The 15,287-nt window shown below is 43.4% G+C and overlaps 1 protein-coding gene across 1 annotated transcript in view; it reads left to right on the top strand.

Annotated features, from left to right (window-relative positions):
* Positions 1–15,287, top strand: part of LOC138300552 (alkaline phosphatase-like) — a 188,818-nt gene that overhangs the window by 80,481 nt on the left and 93,050 nt on the right. The window lies entirely within an intron of this gene.

Genomic DNA, 15,287 nt, shown 5'->3' with positions numbered 1-15,287 from the left:
AGAAAGTGGTTTCTACAAATTTCAATAGTAAACTACATTAGAACTAGTTTTCACGGTTTTTTCAAGACAACAACCCCTTTTGTCGTTTCTCAGAATACTCCTTCGGTGAAAAGACAGTGTGTTCATGAAAAATGTATCCTTATATGTACAGAAAGTCCCCCTGCCTTTTTCTTGGCCAGGCATGTTTCTAATCTGCTCTTTGAATATTGCATCCTATGGTTGCTGGGTTGCACATGCATAGGCAGGTCTTAGAGAATATTGTGCAGCGTGGTTTAACGCCTGATGCTGGGTTGTGACTGCAAGCCACATGTTAGGTTCCTGTTTCATCTTTCCTTACCCTGAGATTGGTTGAGTGCACTTCATTGGCAATATTGCTGTTTCGTAATTGCTCTGCCATGACAGTCCCCTACACTAAATACAAATAAAATAGTTCCTGTTAGCACCTGTATTTAGCCGTTCTCATATGCAATGCATATTTGCGCTAAATTTGTCCAGGAATCCACAAGGCCAGAAGAGCTGGCTAGAAAATAACTGTGTAAAGAATGGTGTTCTAATGTGCAAAAGATACATGCTAAATGCTGCAGGACACGTGGGCCCTGATTACAAGTTAGGCATAGTGGTAACTACTGCATGCCACGGTCAATAGCACATTAATTTACCCACTCGACTGATCACGGGTTAAAAACTGCATGTCACGTGTGCTAAATACCACATGTCTGTGGTCCACGTGCACTATTTATCACGTGAGCTATTTACTACGTGATATTTACAAAATGCAAAAAATAACACATGCGGTAAATAAAACACAATTATAAGTATGAGAAGTTATTGAAAACTCATGAAAAATAAATGCAGGTGGTAAAAATTTCTGAAAGTGTAGTCAATAGAATAAAAGCTATAACCAATGCAAAAATTAAGACCAACACAATACTGAAAAAACACAGTACATATACTTTGAGGTGAAAAATAAAATCACATGCACACAAACCTGCACACATGACCAGACCTACATAAACAGCCACGCAGAGTTAAAGCTCTCCTAGGTTGACTGGAGCAGCCCGCACTTCAATTCTTCACTGCACTACCGTGGATACAGCACTCCTAGGCCAATATCATACTATGAGAGACAGTGTTTATCTACAATAAATTATGCAGAATGAAGATGGCAAATAGGCCACCAATCGATGAACTCGAACCATCCTGCTATTGCAAAATGAGAGCCAGGATAAGGCTAGAACCAAGATGAGTCATCCTGAGGCACAAAGGATGTGCACGCCCGATATGGGCAGCATAAAGCCATATTTTCATTATTACAGATACCTAGGAGCCCAACATAGGGAGGGATCGATTGCCACCTCACCCCCCGAAATGCTAGCAGCACATATTCTTTGTAACAGACACCATACAGAGGGGATTAGGATTGGTGCTTTGGTATTCTCAATCCACCTTTAGCAAAATACTCAGCTAGTGATCAATGCTTTGCAGAGAGTGAGTGGGCAGCATATACAATTCCCCTTGGACACCTATACAGCCAATACCAGCAAAGCAAACATCTTCGCTACAGCCTGGATTTCTTAACATTCTAGAGTCAATCGACTCCACTCATGTACACCTATTGGCCTCACGTAAATAGGAACAAGTGTGCTACACCGGTAAATGAAGCCACCTATAATGTGCAAATGCTGTATGATGTGGGCCTGTGTATACTGAACTGCTGTGTTGGGGGCCCTGGATCAAGCCTCAATGCCATGATCCTGCGGAGACACAACAGTAGTCATGCCATGGTGACACATCACCCACAATGTACTGGGCAGAAAAAACAACCCTTCATCATCAAGAGTACAAAATATTATGATTGTTATATGCTCAGGTGTTGCATAGCCAACCCATCTCTTAGTTAGGTCCCACACACCTAAGCTATTCCTTCTATGACAATGAACCGTCACAAAAGAAAGCTTCCACAATCCATCATTATTTCTAAAATCACCACTGATCCTATGTTTGGTGACTGTGGACTCAACAAACCTATGCATGCAAAGTGTATTATAAAAGAGGTCCAGGGGAACACAAACCTGTGTTAGACTTTATTAAATATACTTTCGAGCATGAGAGATGCTGAAGAACAGTCACCATTATAAACATTCTCCAAATGCCCATTTCTACACAGTCTTCAAGACAATAAATCAGGGTTTGAGAAGTCTGTCAGTATCAGGTAACTTCATCAGAGCAGGCATAATATTTAAAATTGTTGTTTGTTATCCCGAAGCTACTTCCAGCTGGCCCTATTCTCTAAAGAACCACGTTTAAGGTTCATCCGTACATTTGTGGTGTATTCTTTTTCACTATTTATCAAATGGCGGCAGTTTCAAAGCACCAGGATCAGATACATAGGTAAATACTATAGGCCTGACTATACGTAACAGTTGCGATCTTTGTGCAAATACCTGTTTGCTCAGGGATTATAGTTATTCGTGTTGTGATGTTCATCGCACGTTAATTAATGGGTGCAATAAAGTGCACACCCCTCGTTAACTTTCGCCAAATCAAGCCTTTTGGAAAATGCACAGTAAAAACTGGAATATGAAGGCTTTGTATGATCAATATCTGTGTGCTTATGATCTTGAGTATTGTGCTTTGCCTGTCTATGCGATGTAATGTTAGTGCAGGAATGAAAACAGATCTGGTGACTCCAGATGTCTGGAAAACTTACATAAAAGAAAAGCGTTCCCTACACACCTCTATATTTTGGACACACGTGTACATAATGTGTTATAGTAGTGTCAGGGCAAAAGCAGCAGAGGTGGAGTATTTTTAGAGTATATGAGTTTGCCACAGATAGAAAAATTGACAAAATAGTTGAGCTTAGTTGCACCAAACTGAGACTAAAATATAGTTAGCTATGTACATGTATGAATAGCATAATATAAAGACCAATGGGGAAACTAAGGCCCTGCAGAATGTGGGTGATAATTTCTGCTCCTTGGTAAGTATCACTACCCAGGGTGGGCTGTTTACTAGGTGATGCAATTACCTTCTCTTCAGAGCCACCCAACTCAGAATGAGTTCTAGAATGTGGATTCAGGCCCAGGTTTACACTATGTTTGCCCCAAATTTGGGTCATTTTTTTACGCACATTTGGCGGAAACCTAACTCCATATTTCTACTTTGGCACTAGACGCGTCTAGCGCCAGGGTTTTGGAGTTAAAGTAATTTTTTGCTTGCGGAAACTATGTTGCGTCAATGAGATGCAAGGTAGGCGTTCCCGTGCAAAAAATAACGATATGGCCTTAGTGCCATATTTATCCCCCCTTGCTAAAATCAAGCAAGGGGGAACGGGCCTTAAATAATGGTGCCAAGCTTGCTTAGTGCCATTATTTAATGCCTGGGTCAGGGCAGGCGTTAGGGGACCTGTGGCCTATTTCCGTGGTCAGAGACCATGGAATGAGCCCACAGGAGCCCTTCCCTAGCCCCATGGACACCCCCACCCACACCAGAGGGACGCCAGATGATGGGGGGGACCCTATTCCAGGTAAGTATGATAAGTACAGGTGAGAATTTTAAATGTGATTTTAAAGTGTCATAGGGGGACCTAACTTGAGCCCCCCTACATGGCACTGGGCCCAATGGCCATGCCCAGGGGATATGTGTCCCCTGGGCATGGCCATTGGGGTGGTGGGCATGACTCCTTTCTTTACTAAGGCAAGAGTCATGTCCATGGGGGTTGTGTATCAAAGGATGACGCTAGTCTGGTTAGAGGCAATTTTATGCCTCTAACCAGACTAGCGTCATCCTTTGAGGCACAAGCTCCTGTTTCCCCTACGCCTCCCCCACCCAGCCAGCAACCTTTTGCATGACGCTAGATAGGGCTTACTGCCAGCTATCGTAATTCCATAAACATGACGCCCGCCCGGCATCTTGGAATGGCACTAGCCGGCGGTATACTTTTTCACGCAAATCTGCATTAGCGCAGTTTTGCGAAAAAAGTGTAAATCTGGGCCTCAGTGTTTACCGCAATGTGTACCACATATGTTGCTTATATTCCTGAAGATTTTAGCCTAATAGATTTCACACGTTTTTTTCCTGGAGAAATCTGTTAGAGGTAAACCCTAGTGTGTGATAATTGAGGCACAACACAGATATCCAATCTATGCTCAAAAGTCCATTTGGCATGGGTCAGAGCTTAAAACACATCTTGGAATTACGGCCTAATTAAAGTCTACAAGGTTATAGAGGGCAGAGCAAATTATGTTGACAGAGATTAATCTAGCTTTGAATTTCCATTATTATGGCCTTGCAGTACTGTAGGGATACAATAAATTGCTTTCTATTATAGTTGTATTTATATACAGTTTACTAATCACAACAAGATGCCAAAGTGCATTTGTGAATGGGTTGTGTGAGTAACAAAGTATTGCTCTGGTCATGTTGTTTTTTAAGTAAAAGAGATCAAGAGATAGGTCACTCAGGCCTTAGATTCTATCGTACCTCTCTGTGTGCAGCTTCTTATAGTATGAACTTGGTCTGAGGGCATTTGAATGCTTCATAAGCGAGCCAGATTGCATTATACATTTTTATGCACAGGGAGATTACATTATTTGCCCATAATCACATGATATTGATCGAAGACTGAATTTGTTGATTCAATGTCAATAGCTCTAGGCACTAGGCCACCTCTCCTCCCTACTGCATGGATGGGAGGAGCTGAGGCCAAATGGCTACGGCTGCCGACTTTGAAACTTGGAGATACAGGTTTGAATCCTGTTATTGGTGCATGTCTCCCCATTACAGGATTCGGTGCAAATCAAATCACTTATTCTCCCTACATGTAAAAAATGTCATGTATGAATTATGTTTGTTTAATCCCCACTTGATTTACATGGTCTTGTACATTGTCTCCCATTCCTCCAACATGTACAGTGCTCATAGCTTAACCTGTACTATATAAATGCCAATGCATATATCGAAGCATGTGAGTGCATTTTGCCATGTGTTTAAAGTGTTTTGGGGCATTTGCATGGTTGAAGCTGCTTAAAACCGTGTCATAAACAATCTAGCAGCTCCACCTTTTCATGCATGTAAGAGAAAGGTGTGAGGATGGAAGCAGTCCCGCATGCCAACAATTACTATTTTGGGAGTATTCGTAGAGCATGCAACAAGTGAAATGCCCTGAGATGAAGGGTGTGACCTTTTGGAGATTCAGACCCAGTGATTCATGAAGTAAAAAAGCAGAAGGTTTACCCCCTCAGGTTCAAAGTAGGCTTTGTAGAAGGAAAATGTTGCATCCTCATTCACAGTACAACAGCGCCTATATAATCCACAATACAGTTTGCCGTAAACAACAATTACCCGGGATTAGAAGAGCAGACTGGCTTGGAGGGCTAGAGCATTAATTGATCCTTTCACCCCAGATGATCTATCTCAGATGCTAAGTTGAAAACTTCGCAAATGGGCTAATTAGCCAAGAAGCCAAGACTGCAGGGGACACAAGAAGCAATAAAGAACAGAAAGCCTCCTGTATCTATAAATGAGTTTAGGGCGACTTGCAAAAAGCTTTATGACCTTTGAAAAGTTTGGGACGAACGTAGCCTAGCCAGCGACGTTCAGTGGGCATAAATCGAAAATTTCCCAACCATCTCTGCAGTGTGCCCAACTAAAAAGATGGTGCATCATGCAGGGCTGGTGATAAGAATTGGAAGAGGACAGGCTTTGGCTGTTAAGGGCAGAGCTGGCGATAGTCTGAAAAATAATAAAAAATTCTTGAAGCCCTATACAGTTTCCAATCCCAATGACATAATTCAAGGATTATGCGTTTCCTGTAGTGATCTGGGTGCAAGTGTTAGGTCATAGATTCCAATGTGGTGAGATGGCTTGGGTGCTAATGCATTTACCAATGTGTGCAAGTAGGTGTCTGTTTTGTGTATGGGTGCGTGGATGTGTGTATACCTTCTAAGATGTTCTTACTTTCTATTGGCTGGGGCATGGCTGAGGCCTGATGGTAATGGCAGCGTGACTAAGGAGCTCTGCTCCTGAGCTTCTGAAAGCCACCGAGATCTCCAGAACTACGAAGCCGTAAAACCAACACTTACATGTGGTTAATTTCTGAAATGTAATGGCATTCAATCAGGGCTCTAAGTGGGATGAAAAAACTAGAGGGTCTCTCAAAAGGCTGTGGCCGATGTAATTAAGGGCGTGTCTTAAAACACAGAAGCTAAAAATCAGTGCTTAGCATAGTGTGCTGCCCGACTTGTATTTTGCTGATTCTTTCTGCCATTGAATCCAGATATATAATATAACAACTAAAATTATACCTACAACAAGCCAGGACTGTTGGCTTTGTCAATGGTTATTAGTTGCATAAGGTAAATAACTAACAACAATTACTTTGTTGTATAAAATATTGAAAATGCTTCAGTTCTGAGATGATGAGTCTGTGAAATAACTGTAACGAGTCTCTTTCAAGTTACATCAAAGACAGCGCAGGGTGGTACTGCTGCCAATTTAAGATTTATTTTCCACTCTGAGGGTGAGGGCAAAAATGGAGAGCCCAATAGGGACCCCTCTGAGCACCTGCCTTATAGAACTGCTGGTGCTGAGCACCGTCAGGACCCGGCCCACTTTAAGCCCTGCATTCAGTCTTTGAATTGAAGAACTTGCAGCTGTTGATGCCAGCCGTGCTTTTCTGCTCACTTGAGCCGTCTTTGCTAATAACATGGAGATTCACAAAATGGTGTTGTACACTGCTGGGCACCACGGAATAGGATGGAAACGACTGCGCCTGTCGGATGAATGTGGTAACTTCTGCTCATTAACCCTGCATTCCTACCTTTCCGAACCATTGCTTTTAAGTGACCCTCTTGCAGCGTTTGTGGTGACACAAGGGATTAATTCATACATGCCAACATTTTAGAAGAGAAAAGTGGGAGATTTCTAGAAAAAAACAGGGAGAATGTATTTCCCCCATTGACTTCTATTGGGGCCTGAATTGGTTACTGTTATGTATGAGATTTGCAAGTCTGATGCTACAGGATTGGATATTAGCTACGCAAATGTAAGTTTTATTTTCCTTAACTGTCAGGAGCACGGAGAAAATGCAATGGCTGGCAGAGGGAGCATGATGCAAGTGCTATGCACTGCCCTGCAGAAGGTTACTGACAGTGCAGACTCCGAAGACAAGGCCCGTCAGTTGAAGCCTGCAGAGGATTCAGGTTTTTACATGCAGGAATTGAGAGGTGGAAGACTAGCCTTGAAATCGGTAGCCTGCCTGAATCAGGAGGGTTGTCATGTTAATTGCCTGACAGCGTGCGAGGGAATCGTCAGTCACTGCTCACTCTGCATTGGCTTGAACTGCCTCAAAAGTTACTGAAGGTATTTGGGACACACATTTCCGCAATCTATTTGGCGGCAGACTGACACTGTATCTCACAGCACTGTATAGCAAGGTTGTGACGATTATATGGTGCATCCGGTGCTACTATTAGTTCTCCTCCCATACAGAACACCGGATATTCACCTTGCTATTTCAACTGAGTGAAGAATATGTTCACCAAGCAGGGGAAGAATTTTAGAGCATTTTAGCAAACATACACTGGCGCTATACATATGGTGACCACTCATGACTCGCAAACAGCAGAAGGGGAGGTGCAGCGTGCAGGGGGTTGGGGAGGTGTTGGGAATAAAAATTAAAGAATTAAATAAAAAATCATTAAAAAAAAACATTTGCTGCCGCAGCTTCATCCGCTCCTCTGCAGACACAGGCTTCAAGCCTGCCCTGCACCAATCCTGACTCTGGTCAAAGCAGCGTCAGAATTGTCTGGGAGCGCCCAGCCAGGGCACTCCCAGGCAGACCAGGAGCCTGTGCAGGCTCTCTCCAGCCAAGCAACTGTGTTGCCAGGCTGGAGAGAGCCTACTGTGCATGTTTGTTTGGTCTGCCTGAGCTGGCCGGTCAAACACACATTTGCTCCGAGGGGAGTGCTACATGCACTCCCCTCAAGTGCTCATCACCGCCTGTGGCCCTGCCCCTTTTCAAGAAAACGATAATAAACACTGCTTATTATCGTTTTCTTGAAAAGATTTGCAGCTGCTGCTGCTGCTGGCGGGGGTGACTATCCTCTGCCCTAATGGAGAAGCCGCCCCTGATGGTGACTACTTTTAAGGAACATATGTGATAATAAGGAACTTACCTGTTAACCACTACTATCAATCCACTGAACTCTTGGCTAAATACACCGTACTTGGTCATCCCTTGCTTATTGCTTTTTGGGTGGTGAATTCCTCCCATAAGCAACAGCGTTCTAGTGCAATATTTAAAAGGTCCACACAATGGCTGATTCTAAATAAAGGCATCATAAGAATGCCAAGGAACTGAGAGGGCAAAAGCTGGGTCAAAAGTGCACCATACCAGACCTCCTTCTCCCAGAATCTGCAATGAACGGTAAACAAGATCTCTCCAATAATATCAATATAATCCTTCAATGCCTCAACTCTCTGCACAACTTGATGCCATCAACAAAAGCAAATATGGAATGCCTGCAAGCAGAAATAGTGGGTTTTGTCAGGATGTCAAAGCACTAGCAAATTAGAGGATACAGAATCAAGAATTGAGAAAACAGAGGATACTGAAAATGTACTACTGAAAAAGTTTGACTTTTTGGCATGAAAAATTTAATCCCTTGAATGGGAATTAATTGATCTGGAGGACAGAAATAAGAGAGACAAATTAAGAGTTTTCCACCTAGTTGAAAGTATATAAAACAACGCTTAATCATGTCTGACATTCATTGAAACCTGGCTCCCTGAAGAGATTAAGATATTGTTTTCAAAAGACTTTGGAATCGAGAGAGTGTATAGAATTCCGACGAAATCTGCCTCTACGTTATCCAAGGCAAGACTACTAATCTTTAGGCTCTAAAGATACCAGAACAGAAAAATGATTCTCAATCTATGAGGAACATAAAAGCCATGGATTGGAAAGGGCTTGAAGAGCGGGATCTTCCAAACCTATGGTAAACCCACAATAAACCGCAGGAAAAGATTCATGGCTCTACATCTGGATTTGAGATCCCTGAATATTTTGTTTTCTTTTGTTGGCCCAGCGAAAATGGTAATCACTCACGAGGGACACCCCACTACCAGGAACTAGAGTCCTTTGTAAAAGATTTGTGGACTCATGTACAGTATGTCTCATTATTATCACCCTGTAAACATACTCCGCTGAGAGGTCTCTCTCACCTCAGTATGGGTGCTCACCTTTGTCTAACTTCTATCTTTTAATACTTTTCCACCGCAGGTTAAGTTTTTTTCATCTGTGCAGTTAATATTAGGATAAGTTGCAGATATGCTATAAAGTTATATATGCCTAGTTCATATGTTTTCCTCAATTACTTTGTACCATATTTCAGCCATGTTTGATACTTTACACTCTAGTTTACAGAATGATTTTTCCTTCCCTAAAATAGGGATCTTCTGAATGGGCTCACCGACTTTCACATGGAGGTTTTTGTAATATCTCATGATTGTAGCATTTATGTCCTGCATAACAGAAGTATTATTTTTATGTTATCAGTGTTACTCGATTATGTCTGTTCAAGATAGAATTGCCTTTATGCTAGTTTACAGACACGATCACTAATGTTTCAGTGATACTGGTATAATGCTAAGCCAGCGTTGCTATTGTTTTGTGCTCCAACTTGCTCTTTACAGGGCCAGGTGTTCAGTCGAGGTATACATGGCTCTTGTTTTCTTTTTGGCTGTGGGTGGTATCGGTGAGGATTCCAGGTGGAGGGAGGGAGTTTTGGTTTGGTTTTGATTGCGGAGCAATCCATAGTTGGTTAATGCACTTCCTCTGTTTTTTCGTCTTCTTTTTCTCTGTCCTTCTTCTTCCATTTTCATGGAGGTCTACTTTCTCCTATCTCTCTGCTCTCTCCTTGTTTTACAATTTTGAACAGCAACCCTTGTTGAAGATAGTGGGTCTGGTCCAAACACGTTCTTCATAGATTAACAGGGATATGTGCCATGCTGTGAGCATTTATGAACCCATGGGAAACCCAACTCAGACACCGCCAACCTCAATTTAGAGTCCCGGGCCTCTACCAGGAAAGGCAAAATGCATTTGTGACAACCCAAACACCCCTCCCAGAAGCTATGCCCCTGATGAGACTGGCCTTGGGGCCTCAGCCCAGTGCACACATCAGTTAAAACTGGAAGATGCAGCAGCCCAGGCTATAGCACATGACACAAGTGGTGTGAGGAGGCTGAAGCCTCTATAGCCTAAGAAGCATTGTGTGCCTGCTGCAGATTGAGGAAGGGACTGATAGAGGGACTGAGCTAGGATGAGGTATACTGGGTGATATGGATACCGGTGAAGGGGCATAGGTAGGATAAGGTGCAGGCGGTAAGTGAAGCAAGTTTATGGTGAAAGGGCAAGGTGGGCTAAGGTACTGTGAGGTAAAGGAGGGACTGGTAGAGGGGTATGGCTTGGAGGAGGCTATGTGGACAATTCAGTCAATTAAGATACTGCTGGATAAGCTGAATGCCGGGAAGGTTTTGGTTGAGGGAGGCAAATGGAAGGAGGTACTGAGGAGGATATGGTGGAATGAGGTATTTGTGAAGGTGATGAGGTGGGGTGAGATACAGTGGGAAGGTGTGAGACAGAAGGAGCAACTTGTGGAGAAGCAGTGGCTGTAGGATGTGTGTTGAGGAGCTGAGTTTGATGAAGCCACAACAGTATGGGATGAGTTGGAGAGACGTAGTGGAGAAGAGATTGTGGTGTGAAACACTATTGTAGAGTTTCAGGTGCTCAGGTGACGTGGTGAATAAGGTTGAAAAAGGTTAACTTAATAGCATTCATATACCATTTGAGGAATAAAATCACATTCAGATTTTGATCATGACATTGAGAAAAAGCAGTGAGGAAAGAACAAAACATGAAGTATAGACAAGTGGAAAGTGGTTTATAACATTATCAATCCAATTTGTATTTTTTCATCTGCAAAGAGCGCCGAGTATCAGGTAAACACTGATACCTGCTGAGACGCAGCCTGTTGGTTTTACTGCTCTTATGGTTTGTAGTAGGGTCTGCTGAATTTTCAGTGCACTTTCTCAGTTATGCTCCTTTGCATATCTTCAAACTCTCAAGAGGATAACATTCTACTTATTAATGCAAATCACAATTTGTTGGTATTTCTCTTTTCAGGGACTTTGATGGTGGGCTCCTTACTACCTGACACTTCAGCCTCCCCTGGGTGACTTTTCTTGATCAATATTCATTCTCCCTGGAATCTGCTTCTAGTCCGACATGTAAACCCAAAATTGATATCAGGGGGCATCTGCCTCATGTGATATCATGAGCATAGAATCTTAAACAACTTGCCATCTTTACCTTTTTCAACCGTATTAGTAGGTTAAAATGATAGTCGGTGTTCTCTATTTACATTCAGTTTAATTTTCTCAAGTTACTCCCAATGATGGAAGACTCTCAATAGCTTCCATTGGTATTGAGGGTTCAAGAGCAATGTGTGTTGTAGTTTATTTCACTTTTCTTTGGACCTCATTTAAAAGTGTATGCACATGGACGGTGAAGGTTCTCTTCTGATAATGGAATGAAGACATGTGTTAAGAGTAGTGCATGGAAAGACTTACCAATCATGGAATTGTTGCTCAATGTGATCCCTGGGGTGGGAGCAATCCCAGTGATGTTATTAGGTTGACTTATCGCTTTGGAGGAAAATAAATGGCATAAACGTTATTGACAGATTCCCATTGGAAGCCAGCTCTAAGTAAAAAATGTTGTATAGTTAAGAGTTCTGTCTACTCTATGCTGCTAATGTCAATCATGTAGGAGCCTGATTTTTAGATTGAGAGCAGAAAACTAGTGTGATCCACGAAAAAAGGCCTCAGGTTGTAACCCCTCTGGAATCACTTGTTGGTATTCTAGCATAGTATTCTAATGTGAGTCTTCTTCTTGTGTTCACCACATTTCCTGAGTATTTTGATTATAGTTGGTCTAAACACCAAGTTATAGGGTAAACAGAGCAGAGGTTGTTGGAAATACCTGAACTTTCTTGGTAAATTTCCTACAGCATCCCCTATCTAGCACTTTGTGTGCCTTATAGTCAAACTTTTAATGGAAAGTGCTAGCCTTATTATTTTCCAAGATGGTCAAAGGTTAACTCAGTTGATGAGCCCCTCAAGCCTGCCCATGGTCTTGTCTATTAAAATGGAATGATGCACTTTGAAGGGCAGCTGTTAATATCTGGAGGCAAGCAGTTCTCTTAGAGAGACACAAATGATCTTTGAGGGTCTATTTGAGGGTCTGTTGTAGGTGTCTGAGGGCACACTGAAGACCTCTAGGTTAGGTGAGTAGTAGGACCAGTTGTGGTGATGGACAACAGGCTCAGAGTCACTTGAGGACATACTGGTCTCCAAGGGCATGCCAATGGTCTCTGAGGAACAACAGGGAACCTTCATGAACCAGCTAAGGAGAGGGGCAGCCTGAGTGTCTCTGAGAGCATCCTCATATAGTCAAAGGGCATGCTGGAGGAGTCTGTGGACACACCAAGGGTCTCTGAAAGTGCACCTAAGTTGTTTAAATACCTGATTGTGTCATCTGAAGACAGAATGGCCAAATGAAGGTGTACAGTGGTAGGCTGGCGGCATGCTGAGGGACTTTAGGGACTCTAAGGACTGATTGGGGTTGAAAATGGTTTGAAGGTTGTTTAAGTGAGAGTGCTGGTGTCTGTTGGATGACTCAGGGCCTCTGAAGACCTAATGAGAAGCTTGAATGCTGGATCAGGATTTCTAGGACCATATCATGGGACATACTAACCAGCTAGAAGTGTCTGAGGGTGGGTCAATGGCTTGCCAAGGGAGCTAATGATCGTACATTGAGAATGAAAGTTAGCTGAGCATTGGAATTTCTGAGGGAGGGTTTTCAGAGGATCACTGACAGATCCTTAGGGAATTTCAGCAAAGGCTAGCTGGAAGTATTTAATAGTGGCTGGAGTTATCTCAAAGCAGACAAAAGATCTCTACAAGCCAGCAGAGAGTCTCGGAGGTCTGCTGGGGATGCCAGACAGCATGCCAAGGGCCTATGAGGGAAATTGTGGTGCTGACTGACTACTGGGGGTGCATCCTAAAAAGCTATTGGTCATCGATGGTGAGATTACACACATTACCTGCAGGTGACCAACAGTCATCTTGGTTTGTTTAACCTCTTTTCGGACAAACTGATGGTACCTATGGACCTACTGTGGCTTGTCTGAAGGATAGCTGTAAGGAAATGGGTGTACTAAATGGCAAGAATGAGGCCTTGTCATGCAGGACACTCACATTTGTCTTCATGGGTCCAGTCAGAGTTATTTGCTCAACCCTCAGCTCAACCCTTTAATAGATATGGCACGGAGCAGTAAGGCTTATGTTAGACCTGGCATTCTTGGGGTGGTTTTTCCCTGTTTCTTTTTCCTCTGGTTCCTGTGTTTTCGACTGTGTGCTGGACTTTGTTTTTGCTGGCTTCGGTACTCTGGGCACTTTACCACTGCTGACCAGTGCGCAAGTGCTCTCTGTGTAAACTATAGGTGTAATTTGCTTTTCCATGATTGGCATATTTTATTTACTAGTAAGTCCCTAGTAAAGTGCACTAGACAGGGCCTGTAAACCAAATGCTACTAGTGGGCCTGCAGAACTGGTTGTACCACCCACACGAGTAGCCCTGTAAACATGGCTGAGACCTGCCACTGCAGTGTCTGTGTTGTGTAGTTTTAAGCTCGACTTGGCAAGTGTGCCCACTTGCCAGGCCCAAACCTTCTCTTTTTATACATGCAAGGCGCCCCTAAGGTAAGCCCTCAGTAGTTCCATATGCATAGTGCAGTGTATGTTAAAGGTAGGACATGTACTGATGTGTTTTACATGCCCTGACAGTGAAATACTGCCAAATTTGTTTTTCACTGTTGCAAGGCCTATCTCTCTCATAGGTTAAAATGTGCACAGCCTTTAAATAAGTGCAATTTCCCAATGAGAGCAGATAGAGATGTGGAGTTTGCGGTCTCTGAACTCACAATTTAAAAGTACATCTTTTGGTAAAGTTGGGTTTTGGATTGTCAGTTTCAAAATGCCACATTTGGAAAGTGGGCATTTTCTTGCTTAACCATTCTGTGCCAGTGCCTGCTTGTGAATTTCATGTCTGGTTCAGACTGACAGTTGGGCTGTTTGTGAATCTCTATTAGACAGTGACACAAAGGGAGCTGGGGTCTAGCCTACATATCCTGATGAGTCTCCAGGGCTAGAGTGGGGAGGGAGGAGCTGTCACTTACACATGAAAGGGCAGTGCCTGCCCTTACACAATGCAGTCTCCAACCCTCTGGTGTGTGGCTGGGGCCAGGCCTGGCCAAGGCAGGATCTTGTCAACAACAGAGGATTTCCTTTGAAGTTTACCTACTTCAAAGGCAGAAAGGGGTATAAGTAGTGGACCCAAAACTCCAGATTTTTAGATTACTTCTGTCGTCAAGAGGAACCTCTGCCAAGAAGAAGAGCTGGAGGAGGAGTTCTGCCCCTTTGCCTGTGAGTGTGCTTTGCTGGGTTGGCCTGCAGTTGCTGTTTCTACCTGAGAGAGGACAAAGACCGTACTTTGTGGTATTTTCCTACTTGTGAAGTGTCTCCAAGGGCTTGGACTAAGCTTGCAGCCTGTTTTGAAGTGTTAGGGCCATCAAAGACTTCCTCTGCTAGCACCTGGACTCTCTTGCTGAGACTCCTACCCTGCCAAGTGGTGTCCACTCCAGTCCCTGTGCCCTTGTAAGGTGAAGCTGATGGAACCAAGGCAAAAATCCATACTGTGTGTGAGAACAATTGATGCACCACCTGCAACACAGCTGTAATAACAACACAGAACCTGCATCACAGCTGGAAAATCAACGCACCCCCTGCATTGCTGCTGGGAAATCAACGCACCATCTGCATTGTGGCAGGAGAAACAACACAACACCCACTTGCGGCTGCTAAAATTGACACATCTCCCACGCAGCGCGGCTCTTCAATACTGTGCGGCCGGATTTCGCATGTATCATTGCTGGGCATCAAAGTAATTATGAACCTGCGTGGATCCAAGGTTGTCTGTCCGGAATTTTATGCATAGCTCCGCTGCAGAGGAAAAAAGCTATGCATCGCCTACCTGACTAAAAAAGAAACAACGCATGGCCTCACTTGCGAGTAAGGAATCAACACATCGCTGACTTTTCCGATGCACGCTTGCCCGTGAGGCTTTATTTTAGACACAAACCAGGTACTTTGTGTAACAT

This window comes from Pleurodeles waltl, chromosome 6 (genome assembly GCF_031143425.1).
Source record: "Pleurodeles waltl isolate 20211129_DDA chromosome 6, aPleWal1.hap1.20221129, whole genome shotgun sequence".
Classification (NCBI taxonomy): domain Eukaryota; kingdom Metazoa; phylum Chordata; class Amphibia; order Caudata; family Salamandridae; genus Pleurodeles; species Pleurodeles waltl.
The sequence above is the reverse complement of the archived record's forward strand: the minus strand, read 5'-3'. Positions and strand labels throughout refer to the sequence as shown.